The sequence below is a fragment of the Lutjanus erythropterus genome, chromosome 16, assembly GCF_056507025.1.
Source record: "Lutjanus erythropterus isolate fLutEry1 chromosome 16, fLutEry1.hap2, whole genome shotgun sequence".
Classification (NCBI taxonomy): domain Eukaryota; kingdom Metazoa; phylum Chordata; class Actinopteri; order Lutjaniformes; family Lutjanidae; genus Lutjanus; species Lutjanus erythropterus.
Genome location: NC_139332.1, coordinates 18,404,943 through 18,422,797, shown reverse-complemented (window position 1 = coordinate 18,422,797; position 17,855 = coordinate 18,404,943). Strand labels below are relative to the sequence as shown.

The 17,855-nt window shown below is 39.9% G+C and overlaps 1 protein-coding gene across 6 annotated transcripts in view; it reads right to left on the bottom strand.

The window, feature by feature from the left end:
• The window catches only part of elmo1 (engulfment and cell motility 1 (ced-12 homolog, C. elegans)), a 155,569-nt gene that overhangs the window by 51,639 nt on the left and 86,075 nt on the right, over positions 1-17,855 (bottom strand). The window lies entirely within an intron of this gene.

Sequence of the window (17,855 nt, the reverse complement as noted above, 5' to 3'; positions counted from 1 at the left end):
TGTGTCACCTGTCTCTAGAGAGGGTCTTTCACGAGTATTGTAGATTCTCCTACACGCTTGGAAGGGGAGGGTAACCTGAAGAGCTATCATATCTGATGCAGTGATGCCATGAGCATAACCATGATTGAAAGAACTTCAACACACAGTGCAAAGTTGGTGTTTTGGCTTTGCAGTTAATGGAAAATCGTTTCTGTCAAAACACTGATTGAGAGGTGACCAGAGAGAGCAGTGCAGCAACAGTTTTCTTCCTCCTAAGTTCAGCTATTTTCTACTGCTGTTTTCTTCTGGTCTTCTTCCACTGCAATCATTACTTTAAATCCTCTTTTTCCATGTGAAATTAAATAGATATTGAGAACTACATCATGCCGTGTCCCTAAAACAGCCTGAGGTTAAGCACTCGTGAACCACTGTGAACCGGACTCTTAATTGGTTGAAATGGGTTATGTAAAATGTCTCCTTTCTTCCTCCCTTCCGCTGAAAAACAGCCTTCTCTCCCACAGGCAGGCTAACGCGGTCATGGAGATGGGGTGGGCGACTGGACACATCAAGTGCCTGAGGAGTCTGACACTTTTCGATGGATGAGTCACACAGCCAGGGACACACACACACACACACACACACACACACACACACACACACACACTGAACTCTGCTTGTAGCTGGATGACACGCCACGAAACAGCAGGATAGATATGAACTCGCTCTCAATTTAAGTCACAATTTATGACTCTTTTTGGCCAAGCATATGGGTCCATAGCAGACAATTTAGATGGATGGCAAATGGGCTGTAATGAGTTTTCTTTGTCCTGTATGCTTTTACATCCATCTGCACAGACAGATGTTCGATGCCTGTACCACCCATAAAGCAGGTAACAGGATACTATGATGACCAGTTTAGGTTATACTGAACCATATGCCCACATAGATCAGCAGAACTTTTTGTTTTATGGTGCGCTACTTTGTGACTGCCCATATGTCACTACAAAATGATGACAAATAGATATGATTTGGTGGTACAACTGGTAGCTTTTGTTGTGCTTTTGTTGTTTTAAATTATTTGTAAAAACTACTACACAATTTCCTCCAGGGCATGGCAGTCAGTATATGTTTTGCTTAAGCACATTTCAGCAGGGTGGAGGCTGAAAGGTCTTTTACTTAAAGGCTGCAACTATTGTAATTATGTTTATCTCATCTAGCGTTTTGTGAAGAATGCCCATCACAATTTGCCAGACACAAAGGTGATGTCTTCAGGGAAAGATTCAAATTCCTAAACTCATGGCTGTGTCCTACCTGATCTTAGACTTCAAAACTTAAGAAATTTTAAATAAACCAGTTAAGTGTTATAACCAAGTCACGAGGGGTTTTGTTGGTTGTGGTGGTGCTGTTCTCTTGTTTGTGTTTTTTCCCCAGGATGCCAGTGTCGGCTAATGATTGGCATCACTCTTTCATTTTGACTATGCTGTGCTGTTTCGTGAAAGCTGGTGTTGTGATTAACTTGTTATATTTTCTCAGAATGTAAATACCTTCTAAAAAAATCTGTCTACCATGTGAATGACGAAGAAATCATTCTTTGTTGGACTGTATCTACCGTGGCACTGGTCATCCTTGGGAGTGGGGAAAAAGGGGAATCACTTTTATTCTGTGCTCAGGTTTTCTCCCGAACCAGGCATAACATAATAATGACTCCCTTGTAATACCTGTATCTGTGTTTAGAATATAATATCAATGACAATATCACTTTACTTGTCAGGGGCTAGCTAACTTGCTGTAGTGGACAATAACGCTGGACTGGCACATCGATCAAATTCAAAATAAATTTAAAAACTGTCTTGGTAGTCGATATAAACCCTTTAATACATGGTCTGAGAAATCTGGTTTCAGGTAGCATTTCAATGATATTTCAGGCTGAATGTCATTTCTCATCTTCATTGTCATGCAGACCTTAAAACGGTGGTGCTGCCATTTTCGCAGTTATTTTAAATTTAGGACAGAAATTCCTCAGTTAGGACGGTCTGTTCTGTGATTTCTATGATTTTTCCCAAAATACAGTTATGAAGCATGTTTCTGTAATACTAATGACATACAATACTGATCAAAAGTTTAGAATTGCCTGACACAAAAGCTTGATTCAACACAGTCATATGGTTAACAGGACTGAATGGTCTTTTATGCTTTTAAGGTCTTCAATGCTTTTAGGTTCCTCTTACAAATAGATGTTATTTTGTATGAAGGGTTTGCAAATAAAGCAATGTTTTGTTCATGGAGAATAAAACCTTGTATATTGATTCAACCAGACTGACAATTGAAATGGCAGAAAGAGACAAAGAAACCTGTGAGCAACAGTTAAGAACAGAATAAATCACCATTCAGTGGTAAAACAAACTGTAAGCTTAGCATCAAAATCAGTGCAAGTTCAAATACGAACAGGTTCCTGTTTCAGTGTCAAGTGCACAATAATGCCTGCAACAAACTGGAATTAACAGGTGTGTTGCTTTAGCAAAGCTATTCTTAAAACTTCCAAATATGAATAGGGGTTTAGTGTAGGGGATGCACTATTGGAATTGATTTAGTTATTTTAGTCAAAATGTGTCCAAAATGAGATGCAAACATATAGCTTCTTTTGAAATAAGCTGAATTGATTAATGTTAACACTGGATTTTAGATGTAACTGCCAGTAATCGCAGATATGCAGCCATTTTTGTTGATACTTATTTAAGTCTTTTCATCATGTGGGAGAGGTTAGAAACCTTAAAATATTAATGACATGGAATTACAACTCGGGTGGCTGATGTTTTTACGCCTCGGCTACTCGTGATTACAGTCTGAACGGTATGATGAAGTGAACGCGTCATAAGCTCTGTAGGCAGACAGGAGTTCCAAGTCATTGGTCGCAGACTAAATTAGATACATCACCACCATGATGTTCCACAACATCACACAATATCATCATGACGGCAAGATAACTCAGAGGGTGGACAGAGTTCTGTTCTCATTTTCCATCCATCCATCCATCCATCCATCTCCTGGGATGTGGCTGAGGTCAGGGGTCACCGCCGTCTCCCTGATGTGACTGTGCGACTTTGGTTTATGTGTATATGTGTATGTGAATGCTAGTGCGACAGAGTGCGGGACAGCTGTTGCCTGTCACGCTGTTATCAAAGTCCATTCAACGTGAGGCCTCTGAGGGCTCTGTGACGTCAGCAAGGAGCTAATTACTCGACTGGCCGCAACACAGATGAGTTTTGCAGAGGAGAGAGGTGACTAAGCATGTGTGTTAAGAGAGGGAGAGACGTGAGGGCTGAATGCCACCCTGACATCTGTCAAGGTCCAGTGTGTATTTGTTTGTGTGCATGTGAGGCCGTGAATGTGCACAAAGTAAGCGAAACAACCCCCAGAGTCACCTTGCAGCGATGTCACATGATGAATACACAGCAAAAAAGTGTCATCCTCACTCTAATTACAATACCAGCATGCCCTGATGTCCAACTGTGACAAGGAGAGAGAGTGTGTGTGTGTGTGTGTCTGCGTGTGTGCGTCCAGTCAGCAGCATCAGCACCATCTTTCCGGTCCAGTCACTGTTTGCGTGTGTGCAGGATGCCAAGGCAGCAGGTACACAGAGACGCAAACCACAGCCGGCTGGATGACTTAGCAGGCTGACTCTGTGCTCTAACAGCACAGCAACGACAAACAGCTACTGGTGATGCATAAAGCTTAACCCAGGTTGAAACTTAAAGTTATGTCATTTATTGAAGCAAACCAGCCATTTTTGCTGACTGTGTTCATCTCAGTGGGGAAAAAAATGTAGATTGCTTTCATCTATTTGCTATTTTGAATCCTGTCACACATGTCCCCTGGCCTGAGAACCAGACTCTGGTGGCTCTGTATGACTTATATAAGCAAATGAAACCATCTGCGACAAGATTGACTATTTCTATTGATTTATTCTTCATGCTTGCCACCAGCTTGGATTCTCCTTGAAATCAGATGAAAGAAGTCTGTGTTTAAAGAACCAGTGTGGGGGATTTAGTGGCATCTAATGGTGAAAGAGCTGAGTGCAACCAACTTGCCAGCCAAGTTTGTAGGAGAAGCTACGGTAGCTGCGAAACTTACATAAAAAGAGTTCTCTCTGCTCTGAAACTCATGGGTAGTGTCTGCTCTGCCTGACCTGAAACGTGGACACACTGTCTTCCAGCTTTATTGGACAGATCCAGACATGTATGAGCCACCAGAGCCAGAGGACAGGGATAGGATCCTGGTCTAACTCCAGAATTCAGTATTACATAGATCCCAGTGTTTTAACGTGTTTTCAGCATGTATGTTCTAACATGACTGATGTTTTTACAAGGAAACAACTCCCCTTTTCCTTTCCAGGGACTTTAATACATACAGTACATCCATGGGCTCTGCACAAAAATAGGACACATAGCACACAGGACTCACACGAGTTCAGCAGGAAACTAATTAGCTTACAAGCTAATAAGCATCTTGGTATGTCCTTTGGGGTAGATTCTGGGCCAAATATGTCACATTAAAATGCAACGTCTCTGGGTTTTTGAGTTTGGAATCTGATCAATATAAAATGATGAATCACTTTTATAATGTTTTCTGGGTTATACTTGCTCTTCCAATTTATAACATAGTATAGTGCCTCTACCCTGAAACTAATGAACAGTAAACAAAGATGCCAGGAGAATGAGGTCACTGGTTCAAGTTGAAATGCAGGATAAAAATATACTGCACAATGCTGCACAAAGTAAAATACTATTTGCTCACAGTATTGAATTTTTTTTGTTCATTTATTTTGAGTGAATTTACACCAAGTATTTCATTTCAGGGAGGAAGAGAAGCATATGAAGAAGCTTGATTAGATAAGGATGAAAATGGGGAAAAGTCAAAGCCTTATTTCCTCTGTGGTCTCTAATTACATAACTAAACCATTTTAGCATGCAGAGTCCCTAACAATGGTCAAGATGCATTAGAGGACAGAGGGAGAGCACGGCGCAGGGTAGCAGCAGATGGAGAGAAGAGAAAATGAGACCGAGGGAGGCATGTAGCAAATCCATCAGCGTTCTGGACTGAGACACGCATCCAACAAATTTAGCAGTACATCTGCTTTCACAGACTCATATGTTCTCATAAACAATGAGGCTTGTGCAACTGCATCTAGCTGTGAGGTTTCTATCAACTCAAAGCTGCTGCCCCAGGTTGCATTTATCAGAAATACAAAACACAACTTGTATCTTCCACATCGCAATGCATCAAATATGGGTGCTGCAGTATGAACTAGAATATGCATCTCAAGACAGATTCCTTTTGAAGGAAAATCTTAAGTCAGACGATGTGAGTCATGCTTACGCAAACAAACACACAATCTGTGTTTGCCCAAGCAAAGAAACAGAATTGTTTAATCATAATAAAACAACAGAAGATCGTCCCGCTAACACTCGCATATGTGCACATGCACACATGCACATGGAAGCACACAGACGCAACCTGTATTTGTGCAGAAGTGATGCACAAATACAGGGAACATTCATACACAAAATTATACACAGGTATTATCATAAAGCTTCAGTGAAGAAGACTTAACTACTTTAAAATGTATATTGTATATTTCTTTAAATGAGCAGTGACAATAATGTATAGTAAGTGACTAAAATCTGTACTCACTATGCATTATGCATCTTTTCTTCAGTGATTTACAAAACTATCTGGCATGAAAATACACAGATAATCAACTAAAAATTATATATTATACATGATATAAATGATCTTATTCTACAATATGCTTATGCTTTTCAGCTCTTTTTTCCTGCTGTTCACCTGGAGTTCAATTCCCCCTATTTTCCCCCCACATATGATGAAATATGAATATTTCATCATTTTTATTAGTTATAGTGTCACTGCTATTTGAGGTTATGTACTTATTCCACATATTTGTCAGTTGTGTCTATAGAGAGGGAGAGAAACAAGCAGAGCAGACAGACAGTAAAGTCATTCCAGAATTGACAGATCACAGCGCTTCATGGCGCCTCCACCCCCAGTGTGCTGTTACGGGCTCTATTATGTCGACAAAATTATTAAAACTTGAATTAAATACATGATAAAACTGTATAAAGAGGATTTTTATCAAATAACTTTTTTCTATTCCAAGATCCCAGCTTCTTCAGGAACTTTAATCAGCTACACTGTTTATTGTTTGTGTGTGTGTGTGTGTGTGTGTGTGTGTGTGTGTGTGTGTGTGTGTGTGTGTGTGTGTGTGTGTGTGTGTGTGTGTGTAAATCTAGGGAGGGGCTAGTGTTTTGTCTGATTTCACCTTTGACATGGTCTGCTAGTAAGGGGCCTTTCGGGAAAACAGTTTCAGTTTGTCTAGAGCACGGTGTACAGTTTCTGAAAAAAAGCAAAGTCTGAGGGTGACGGGTTGGTGAGAGTTTGATGGTAAATTACATCCGAGGAGCTCCTCTGAGAAAACACGCAGCTAAAAATGAGAGTGGCAGCACTGTCATCGGCTGGGTTGCGTTTTATCCACCACACCGCTTCAAGTCCACCAAGGGCTGCTGAGAGCTGACAGGGGACAGGAGTGTCTGAAAAACTCCAAGGATGCTCAAAACTTGAGATTCTCGAGCACCCATCTGTCAAGTTTGTTGTTATTTGTGCACTCCAATTTAAAAACCTTTTGCTGGTGTATGCCTGAGGCTATGGAGCGGAAAACCCTGAAGAGCGCTCCCCCTTTACCACAAGGCTGCAACTGACAAGTGTGTGAAGTGGCTGCCGCCTGCCAAATAGATCCTCATGACATGACTTGAGGGATACTTGGGATGCTATGCTCGGCCTTTCCTCCTCCCGCCATCATCCACTTCGTTCATGATTCATGGAGGGAGACTTACGGGAGGGATTAGCCGCTAAAACCTTGAGACTTAACAAGTCATTTCAAATGGGATCAGTTTCCAGGCTAATGTGAAGCTAACACTAATGTTAGCATACTAATGTTTGATCTCCCATGGATACTTCATTAGTGGGAGCGGCTGCTAGCAGGGGAAAATAAAAGAGACAGGACACAAACATATCATGAAAGGCAGATTTCGTGCACCGTAATTCAGTCTGCCCTTCCCTCATGTTTCACAAAAGTCTTTAAGCGTTGCCAGTAATTTACAAATAACTATGGAAAACTAACACTGACAAACTCTTCAAGTCATATTTTACCCTGAGCAACAGCTAATGTATCGTATTAATTACTGAATAATGCAATGACTTGTCAGCATGTGGGGAAAACTGTGTCTGTCAGTGAGTCCGAAATATAATTAATCCTATTAAAGTGAAACTCAAAGTCTATTGAGCTTGAGTTCCAGGCTGGGAAAGGTGGATGCTTTTATATTTTATGCTTAACGTAAGCTGCATGTGATTGAGGTCATGTGGGGTTACAGGTTTCAGGGTGTAGAAAATATTAAAATGTCAATAAAAATGTCTAAAACAAATCCCGCAGACTAATACTACAATCCTCCAGTATGCTTATTATGATCCACTCAATCATATTTTCAGCACATTTTGGGCTGAATTCACTGCTTGTTTATCAATAACAATAATCAAAAACAGTTTTGATAACTGATTGATTGGTTAGAACAAGTTTTTAAGAGCAGAAATTCTTTGGGCTTTGGGAACCCATCCCCATTACCATTTTTTACTGACATTTTATAGACCAAACAGCTAATCAATTAATGGAGGTAATCAAGGAGGTAATTGACAGATTAATTGACAATGGAAATAATAAAGTTGCAGCCCTATGTACAACAATGTCAAGTTTGCAGAAAGTCATATATGTTTGATCTGAAAAGCGTCTTACAGCGCCTTATCTTCACAAAAATAAAACCCCAATTTCAAAAAATCTGGGTTGCTGTGTATAACCTAAAAATCATAATTTAATCTTCATTAATTATGCACCCCTAATTTTTTTTTTCTATCCTTCAAGACTGAAACATTTTAGCATATTGTAAAACTTCTTATTAAAAAATGCCAGAGAATCTGAGCAATGACATTTTCAGCTGATATTTACCGTTCAACCCCTCTTTAATCTATGACTGCATGTCATTTTCATGTTGACCATCACAGTGCGTACAGTGTGTATCAGTATGTGTGTGTGCAACTGTTAAACCTATACCTCAGTGACACACTCTGGGCCAGTCCAAACACATACAGCATTTCAATCGACACTGTGCATGTATGTGTGTATATGTGTATATGTGTGTGTGTGTGTGTGAGAGAGAGTTTGTGTGACTGAGTGACTAACCCAATATCAGTCTGGGCTCTACACACTCCCAGTCAGTGTCAGTTTTTAGTGGCTGTGGAGAGACACTTAAATACGGCGGAGGGTATAAATACACCGGTAAGCTTTGGGACGCCCTTGCCTTTCTCAGATGGAAACAGAGGCATTCATCATGATGGATATTGTGATTCAATCAATATTTAGCGTATCTAAAATCTTATACACAGCATTGACTAAGATGTGGGTGTATGAGCAATGACATGGTCCACTCATTACATTCATAGCATAGTAAGCTGGTGAAAACTCTCTCCTACGCTTCTTTAGTTGGATTACTTTCTTTTTTTTTTTCTTTCCTTCTCTCCTCCTTTCTTTCACATTTTTTTCATTTTCTAATCTTAGGCCCTTGTTTGTTTTCCACAACCCCTGAAATTGCACAACACAGGCAGTCAAGTCAAATCAAATCTGTTCTTCTTTTTTATTTCTTCAGAACAATAAATGAAAACTGTTTTCACAACATCATGCAGTGTTGCCAGATTGGTCTGATGTTTTCCAGCCCAATAATTGCTAAAGTCTGCTCAAATTACTGAGAAGACCACCCAAATATATATCTATAATAACAATAAACAACACAAATTCATTCTCAAACAATAATATTGTGGTTCATAACAATTTTTCAATATGACATAATATTAAAACAACAATTTAAGAGCGGACTAGAACACAGATAGGAGGTTACATTGTACAACACAACTAGAGTATATTTGCCTTTTCTGCCCCTCCCTTAAAAAATAAATTAATAAATAAATGAATAAATAAATAAAGGGACAGCTAACATAACAAAAATAATAGGTTTCATCTATCTTGGTCGACTGCAACAAGCCTTGAGAGCAGCCTCCACGTACAAACACGTAAAGAGGGTAAAAGAGAAGTACACGAAATCCCACGCTATCAAAAAGCCAAACAAATTACGCTGCAAGTTGTTTCTGTTGTAATGAAAATACAGATTTGATAGCTGCAGCTCTCTCAGTAGAAAGAATAAAAACTACTTCATATCAAAGCGGTGCTGAGCGTCTGGATGTATTCGTGTAATGTATATGTAATGTATATTAATGTCTTGTAATTTTTAATGTATTTAAAAAAAACAACCCAAATTCTGTCTACCCGCCCAAGCCACTTTTAAGCCGCACAATGCAACCCAAAGTAGCCCAACTGGGCAGAAAACTGCCCAATCTGGCAACACTGATGTCACGTTCAATACGAAATACAACGTAACCTCTAATTCCGTCATATGAGCGCAAATGTCTGTCAAAGACAACTTAGTACTTATCCTTTGGTAATAACTGCACAGAGCCAACTTTTGTCATACTGAGGTGTGTAGGAGGAGAGAGGTGAGGTTGTAAGCCTGCGTCGATGCAGACTGGGTGCTGGAGGGCTTCATAACCCCTGAAGGCTAACTGGTTTGGAATGACGCTCAATGAGGTGGACCCTCGATCCAAACACACAAACATAGAAAGAGAGCGGGTAGGGGGAGGGTTTAGGGGCCAGACTGGGTTTAGGCCAGTAAGTGAGTGAGTGTATGTGTGTGAGTGTGTGTGTGTTGTTTTTATTGGAACGCAGCGGGCAGCTCAGGAGTGTCATTACAGTGGGAGTTGTCCGGTTAATGAGTTTGGATGACTGTGAATCACCTGCTGGTTTTAGACATACTGTAAACATACGAACTCCACGTACGAACACACCGATGACATGACTACACACACATCACAGCAGCGCCTGCAGAGGACATAGTGATACTAAAAACTGACCCAAAATGTGCTGTAGGTTTTAGGTTTTACTTTAGATTTACTTGGAATGGCAGGTAATTGAACATATGAAGGGTAAAAAAATAAATGAATTCAAATGCAGTATTATTTGCCATTGTCAAAATCCAAAGAGAACAAAATTGGAGGGGACTGTTATAAACATCCTCTTTATGCAGGGTTGGAAGTAACAAGTAACAACTGCTCAAATTTCTGTCAAATTAAGTCTTTTTTGGTGGGTACTTTTATGAATATTTTTTCAGGTCTGTAAGTTTACTCTTACTTAAGTATTAATTACACTATTTAATCTAAATAGTTACTTTACCTTTAAATTGTAGGTGAGTACTGGGCTCTGATTTTAATTAATATCCCCTTTCAGCTGTTATTATCAAATAATACTCTGAGAAGTTTTTGAGAAGAACACTATACTTTTACTTAAACATTTTTTTTAACCCTAATACGGTTACATAACATTCATAATTATGTTTTCATTAGTGTAAAAAAGAATAGTTGTGTTTTTGTTACTGTAAAATGAGCTGTTTATGTCTAGAGAGGGTGCGGCTGCTCTTTGATGATGTCGCCATGCTACACCACCATGTTTTTACCGTAGCCCAGAACAGACAAACCAAACACTGGCTCTAGATACTGCCTTTCATGAGTGAGCAACCTGCAAGCTCACTGATACAAAATCCTGCACACAGGTCCTTTATACAAAAGAGTTGAGGAAATCTGGTTTTCATTTTAAGAATACTGCTGCCATAAAAATATTGATATCACTCCTGTCAGTTCTGATTTTGGTTCTTTATAATAACTAAACAAAAACTTCAGTTTATATGAGACTAGAAAACTGCTGTGCTAAAGTACCATATACACAACCTAAATTAAACCCAATGTGCTTGAGTCGCTGACTGCAAAATGCTTCATCCTTAGTTCTGACGATGCAATTCTATCTCATTTTGTGATGCAAAGCTCATAACTAAGCAGCTAAAAAGGAAGACATAAACCTTAATACTGCCCTTGAGGAGAAATGATGTTAAAAAAAAAAAAGAAAATCAATAAACGCAACTAAATAGAAAATCAATCCAAATATTCCACAATGTATTGCATTGGTGTCCTACGCTCATGAGCTCAGATGTAGAATGGAGCTGTCTGTGGTGCTGAACATGGCCCTTTGTTCTGACCCCAGCTGACGGCTCTCTGATGGAGGACGCAGTTACAAATATAAGGACATCATGTGACTGTCAGTCTGGAGCCTGCCCAGACCTGCCTGTGTGTGTGTTTGAACATGCATCGGTCTGGTCTCTTTTTGAGTTTACTGTGTGCGTCTGTTAGCGTGTGTGTGTGTGTGCGTCCACGCCCGGACCTGCCACGGCTCGCCACCCGGCTCTCCATCTAAGCAGCGAGATGCCACACCGTGAATCACCAAGCAGGGCCATTACTCACCATGCCTGGCCCATTCTAAATAACTTCATAAATATTCCATGGGCCAGCTTAAACAGGAGTCTGAAAAGTCATGGCTTGGTGCCTCGACGACGCAGATTCCATTAAGGCCGGTGTTGCAGCAGAAACATGGCGGGACAATTAATCTTTCAGGATCCGAAGAAGGACAGCAAGAAATGTAGGAGTGAGAGGGAGAAACAGAAAGGGTAAGAATTAATGGAAGACTGACACCTGGATAGTGTTATGAATTATTAACACTCTTATAAATAAGAGTTCCAAAAGCGTTCTACTGAAGTGCTGAGGTTCTGCCAGGAACCAGGTGCTACTGAAGAACCTTTTTTTGGTGAAAGGGCCTGTCGAGGGTTCTTTGTAAGACTTCCACTAAGAACCCTTTTCATCCAAGGAACCATTTTTAGAAGAAAGTTTCATCAACCATTCATTAAACCATAATATAAAAGAACTAGAAGTAAGATCATTTATATTATGTTACAAAGAACCCTCGATGAAAGAGTAACCCCTGAGTAGGTTCTGGATAAAACACTTGGAACATGAAAGTGTTCTCTGTCAAACCCCCTGAGTGAGTGAGTTCTAGATACAACGCTTGGAAAACAAAAATGGTTCAGGGTGGAACCCCCCGGATGGGTTGTAATGGGGCTTAACGATTTTGCTAAATTATCTAAGTGTGATTATTTTGACTGATATTGTATTTTTTTTTTTTTTTTTGCAAGAATCTGTACCAAATTAAGATTTTTTTCTAGTCTATAGAATCTGATTTGTAGATCAGAACATCTTTGCTTCTCAACATTCATGCACATTTTGCCTTTAACAAATATTGCGCCTCCTGCGATTTGAAAATTCCTGCAAGCTATAATGCAATTTCAATAAAATTTTGATAGTGTCCCAAGGTTTTAGTGAACACCCTACCATAAGCTTAAAGAGTCATCAGTAGAACCCCAAAGGGTTCTCTGTAGAACCCCCTAGGTAGGTCTTTGTCAGCACCCTCGTGGGTTCTAGAAAATCCTTGGCATAAAAAAGGTTCTCAGTAGAACTCCCTCGGTGGGCTCTCAATAAAGCCTTTTGAAAATAAAAGGGGTCTTGTTAGCACCCTTGGGTGGTGGAACGATTGTGGATAAAACCCCCAGAAAGGGTTCTGGATAGAATCATTAAGCCATAGACGGGTTCTCTGTAGAACCTCTCATAGGGGGTTCTGGGTAAAACCTTTTGCAGATGATTCTTGGTACCTTTTAACTTGGGTTCTAGGTAGAAATCTCTGAAAGAGTTCCAAGCAGAACTATTATAAAAAGGTTCTACCAGGAACCATAAAGGATTCATCTGTGGGGAACAAGCTGAAGAACCCTCTGTGGTTCTAGTTAGCACTGTCATTTCTAACAGTGTAGAAAGCAGCAGGGATGACAGCTAATTCAACAGAAGAAGCTCCCTCAGACCACATCTGCATAGAAATAAAATGTCTCAACGACAACCGAGAAGGAAAACGTCTCAAAAAGAGGCCAGCGTTGAATGGAAGAAAATCTGTTGACCTAAAAGAGCGTGAAAACAGCCGTCATGCCAGATTCTTGAGTGGAATCTCTGTCATTTATTTAAAAAATGGCAAGACTCTACTTGCTTGAGTATTGGTGTCATTTCCGTCAAATTCGTCGGCTAGAAAAAAGAAAATCAGAGCATGAAAGCATGAGAAAGGATTACAAGTCTGAGAGGGACAGATGTTTTTGGAGAAAAAAAAAGCTGAGGCCTGAAAGAAAGAATGAAGAGTGAGAAAAAATTAAACTCGATAGAAGGCTTGAAGAGGCAAACGGGGAAGAAAGGCAACTTCAACAGCGACCGGCAAACTCAGAATCCCTCTGTGTTTCATCCCCGTGAGAAAACAAGAAGAGAGTGTCTGGCCTCTGTCAGAGCCACACTGGCATGTCGCACAGACAGGGAGAGCAAATGAGCCACTAAGACGTCACCGCCGTCAGCATTAATCTGCTGTCTCTTTCTTCTGCCTCAATCCATAAAGGGATGTGGAGAACAAACGGGGTAAGTAAAAAAAAAATAAAAAATTATAATAGAAGAAGCTCAAATAACTTTTTTTCTGCAGCAGGGTTTGGACTGTTTTTATAGACACTGAAAGACAACCATGGCTTTTTAAATAGAGTGTTCTGGTCTGTTTTAATGAAGCGTCTATCAGCAGCTTTGCGTTGCGGTTTTGCTGCAAAAGGTACAACTACCTTGACAGCTCAATTACCTACAGCAGTTCGTACACGCTCTGCATCTCTTGCAGCATTTAGGCTTAAAGGGACACTTGAACCCCAAATAAAAAAAATATTTTCTGTTTTTGCCTATAGCGCTAAATATCCATCTAGATACTTTTGATGTGAGTTGCAGAGTGTTGGAGGTATACCATCACTTGAACACAAAGGAACATAGATGGCATTCGACTTGTGGGCACTCCAGTCTACAGTGGAGCTCATACTTCATTGCTAAACCACAGAACTGTACAGTAACATCAGGATTCATGATCACAAAAAGTTTTTTTATATCACACTGGCACTCCCTCTTAGTTCTTTCCAAACAGGTGCTGCAGCTGTAGAAAAAAAGCTTTGGTCCATACTTGACGCTCAAAGTTTGACGTGCCTCAATGCTTTTGGTGGTGTTTGACCATTTAAAACAATAGGTATACTGAATGAATGATAGACACCTCCAGCATGTTTGGGCTTGAAGAGTAATAATGGCATTCCTAGAGCCCTGCCAGTCTGGCTAAAACTTACTGTGGGGTACTTCATATATAGAATGGGGAAAAAAACACTGCTTGAAATGTCATTGCTACACTTGAAGTTATTGGTGAAATAATGCACCACAGTTTCTAATATTATTCTGACTCAAATACCACACTATCAAAGCTGATAAAACGTTACAGAGACACAGACGCACCCTCCAACATGGTCATTAGTGTCAGGCATTTCATTGTTTCTCTGTTGAAAGGTCAGCTGAATGATGACAGTCAGTGCGGAGCTGAGACTCACTTCTCTGCCTGCTTTCCTCTGGGAAAACGCAGGCTCGTGCTCCCACATTACACACACATACACTTACACTCTTTGTCTAACGACCAGCCGTTGCTCACTAAGCTTTTACAACACCTGCCTGGCCCGTGTTACATTCATCCTACTCATACGTTCATTAGTGCACATTAATATACGCAGGGCTAATGGTGTGTGGATGAAAGTGCACTTAGCTCTCTACAAGAGAAGATGCAGAGCAGCTTATGGCTACTCCGGGACACACTGGCTTCCTCTCATGAGGATAAGATGCATATAACGCTTTGTGGGAGCAAATATTTACTGGACTCGTGACAAAGACGGATAGCAACATTAAGATATGGGATGCAGTAAATATAAATAAATCAAAACGTTGTCTTGTCTCTCCTGTCCCCAGTGATTTCCTGCAAGGGTTTTTTTTTATTTTATTGCATTTGTATATATTCTTTTATCTGTGTGTCCATACCTTATCTACTTTTGTATATGGAAACTCTGTCATGTAGGTGTATGTGTTGCTATTATGGAAGCAGACAGTATCTCAAACAGATAGATCATTCTCTGTAGGTTACAGATTCACCCGACAAATTCATATCTTATTTTAAAGACACACACACACACGCACACACGCACACACACACACACACACACACACACACACACACACACACACACACAGGCATAAACAGAGGCTACTAGAAAAAGGTTTGGAAATGTTTATCATGGGAAACAGCTGTAATTAAAAGTAAAATAAGTTAATTTTATGACGTTATAGCTAAAGAAAGTCATTCATCTGTCCTAACAACCTCTATTAAAGATTTGTGAAAAAGATCTGGGGATGTTTTTAAATGAAACATCTGGCTTAACATTTGTGAAAAAATGCATTTCCCATTACAAGTGAAGGAAACTAATTTAAGTTAATCCATAAATTCTATCTCACTCACTCAGTAAAAGTAAAAGTTTTTAACTGGTTATGAAACAGTCTCAGTTTATACTGACGCTTCCATATCACCTACGTAAGCAAACCAGACTGTCGGCAAAAAGATCAGCTATTTCTATACAGTCATTCTTAATCCCTGCCACTGGGCCGGATTCTCCATGAAATCACAGAAAATGAACCTGTACTTACATTTTCCAGCAAAACCTAAAGCAAGTGATACTTTAACCATTAGGAGATCTTTATTTCCATAATTGTATTTTTGATGTTATATTTTGTGGTTATGGCGGTGGAGACACTACCGCTGTTGTCCAAAAGGGCCTCTAAAATCAACATAAAAGGAAAGTTCCTTGCAGTAGCTTTACATAATATGCCCGATTTTCAGTTAGATCTACATAAATGCAGACTATTAATTGCTGTAACATACTTTTTAAACTTTTCCTGCACCAAACATCAGAATTTTTACCATTAGAGAGACTAACCCTCGAGACCTTTGGTTTATTTTCATACTTTTAAACTTTTAAATAGGCTGAATCCCTGTTTAATATGTGATCTGTGGTTGACGAGTTAAACCAATAATCCTGAAAACAAAAGCCCCCAGAGAGTTAGAGTTCAGTGACTGCCTGCCTTACTGTTTTCCATTAACATATTGCCAAATTTAACCATTATAAACATCTGCCCCTTCTAGATTATTAATGAGATTATTAATGATTTTTTTATAAGTTTTAACTCATAAACGGACACTTACTCGTTTGGTGAACATCCGGCATTAATTTTAGCTCTAATAAAGGTGAAATGCTTGTTTGTTTGTTTCTTCTTTTGTTAGTTTTTCTTTCTGTTTTGTTTACTTGGGTGTATTGAGGAGGAGCGAAGAGACGGTGGATATGAGGAATCTCAGTGTACTCTGTTATACTTGTGTGTTTACCCATTGGTTCTGGTTATGGTACACTTGTTGGAAATAAAAAGATGATGAAAAAAAACCGGGAGGATCGCAATATGGTGGGACAGAATTTATTGGTCTGGCTGCATATTTCTGTTCGCAGCTTTTGAGTAAGTTCTATGAAATCCTGCACTTGGCCAAGCTATATTTGTATGAACAAGAAAGTCTCTCAAAAACAAAGTCGTATTCATAACGATGGCCTGGCATTCGTCCTGGGGATTTGAGCTCTATTGCATAAGCCCTCAGCTACATGTTTAGAAAAGCCTTAGAGATAAAGATGTTTCCCTATTTTGGGACAACTCTGGTTACTTAATCTGCATTTTGATGTGAATGAGGTCAAAGCCATATTTCTAAGAGAGACTAAAGGGAAGCAATTTCAGTCCGCTAAGAGTGAAGATCAAAAGGCCATGTGCAGTGGAGAACATTTGGATAAAAACTAATGAGACACTCAGAATAAAAATAAAGCCCTGAGACACACGACAGGGAAGTGGATGCGCACAAACACACAGAGATGGGAAGAAAGAGCCACCAGATCACTGAAATATGTAAAAGTCTCAGTGCGTCACATACTGTAGCACCACCTCTCACCTGTCCACTCAGCTAGACTAAAACACTCTACTCACCTACCCTGTCTCTCCGGGTCAAGACACGCCTGTCCGGTAGCTACGTTTGTGTAATAAAGTAGTGTAGACTGCATCTTTCTGCCTAAAATAAAATATATAAATGTATTTGCCTTTGTTGAGTATGTGCTCAGAATGTAATGGGGACGGGAAAAGGTGGAGACATTTTGCATTAGAGCAGTCTGGCAGAGATAAGAGCATATTAAAAAAAAAAAGGACAGGAAAATTACAATATGCTTAGAAATGCTAAAAAAAAAAGTGTTTCTGCACCTTCTTATCTTGTATTGAAACCTAGCCTGTCACTTTTATCAGCAGTGTTAAGGACAAATGGGAGAATTCCAATGAAATACACAGCAGTGGACACAATTTCAAGTTTAACGTCTTCGCTGCAATTTGCACGCACAGCGTTGAAGACCCCTGCAATGCAGCCATGTCTAAATCCTCTATGAGAAAACAGACAGATGAAAAGGGCACATCAGTTTAAAACTGAGCTAAGAATGCCGTCTCCCTCCCTACAGGGAGCAGCAGGGGTCAGTCTGGAGCGGAACTGAGACCAACTTGCCCATTTAAACAAGTAAAGACAAATGAAAAGGGCACATCAATTTGGAGTGGACGTGGGCACAGCATCTCTTTCCCTGCGCACTGTGCCTCCCAGAGGCCGTATATTAGGCTGAAAGGGGCTCAATGGGGGTGAGGTGCATCACTATATAATGAACTCCCAGCAGCACAATTACAGAGCATAATGGCTGCTTTCATCTTAGCAGGGAGGGATTGTGTGCACTTGTTTATATTTTTGTGCCAACAAGTATATGCATCTTTGTGCATAAAGC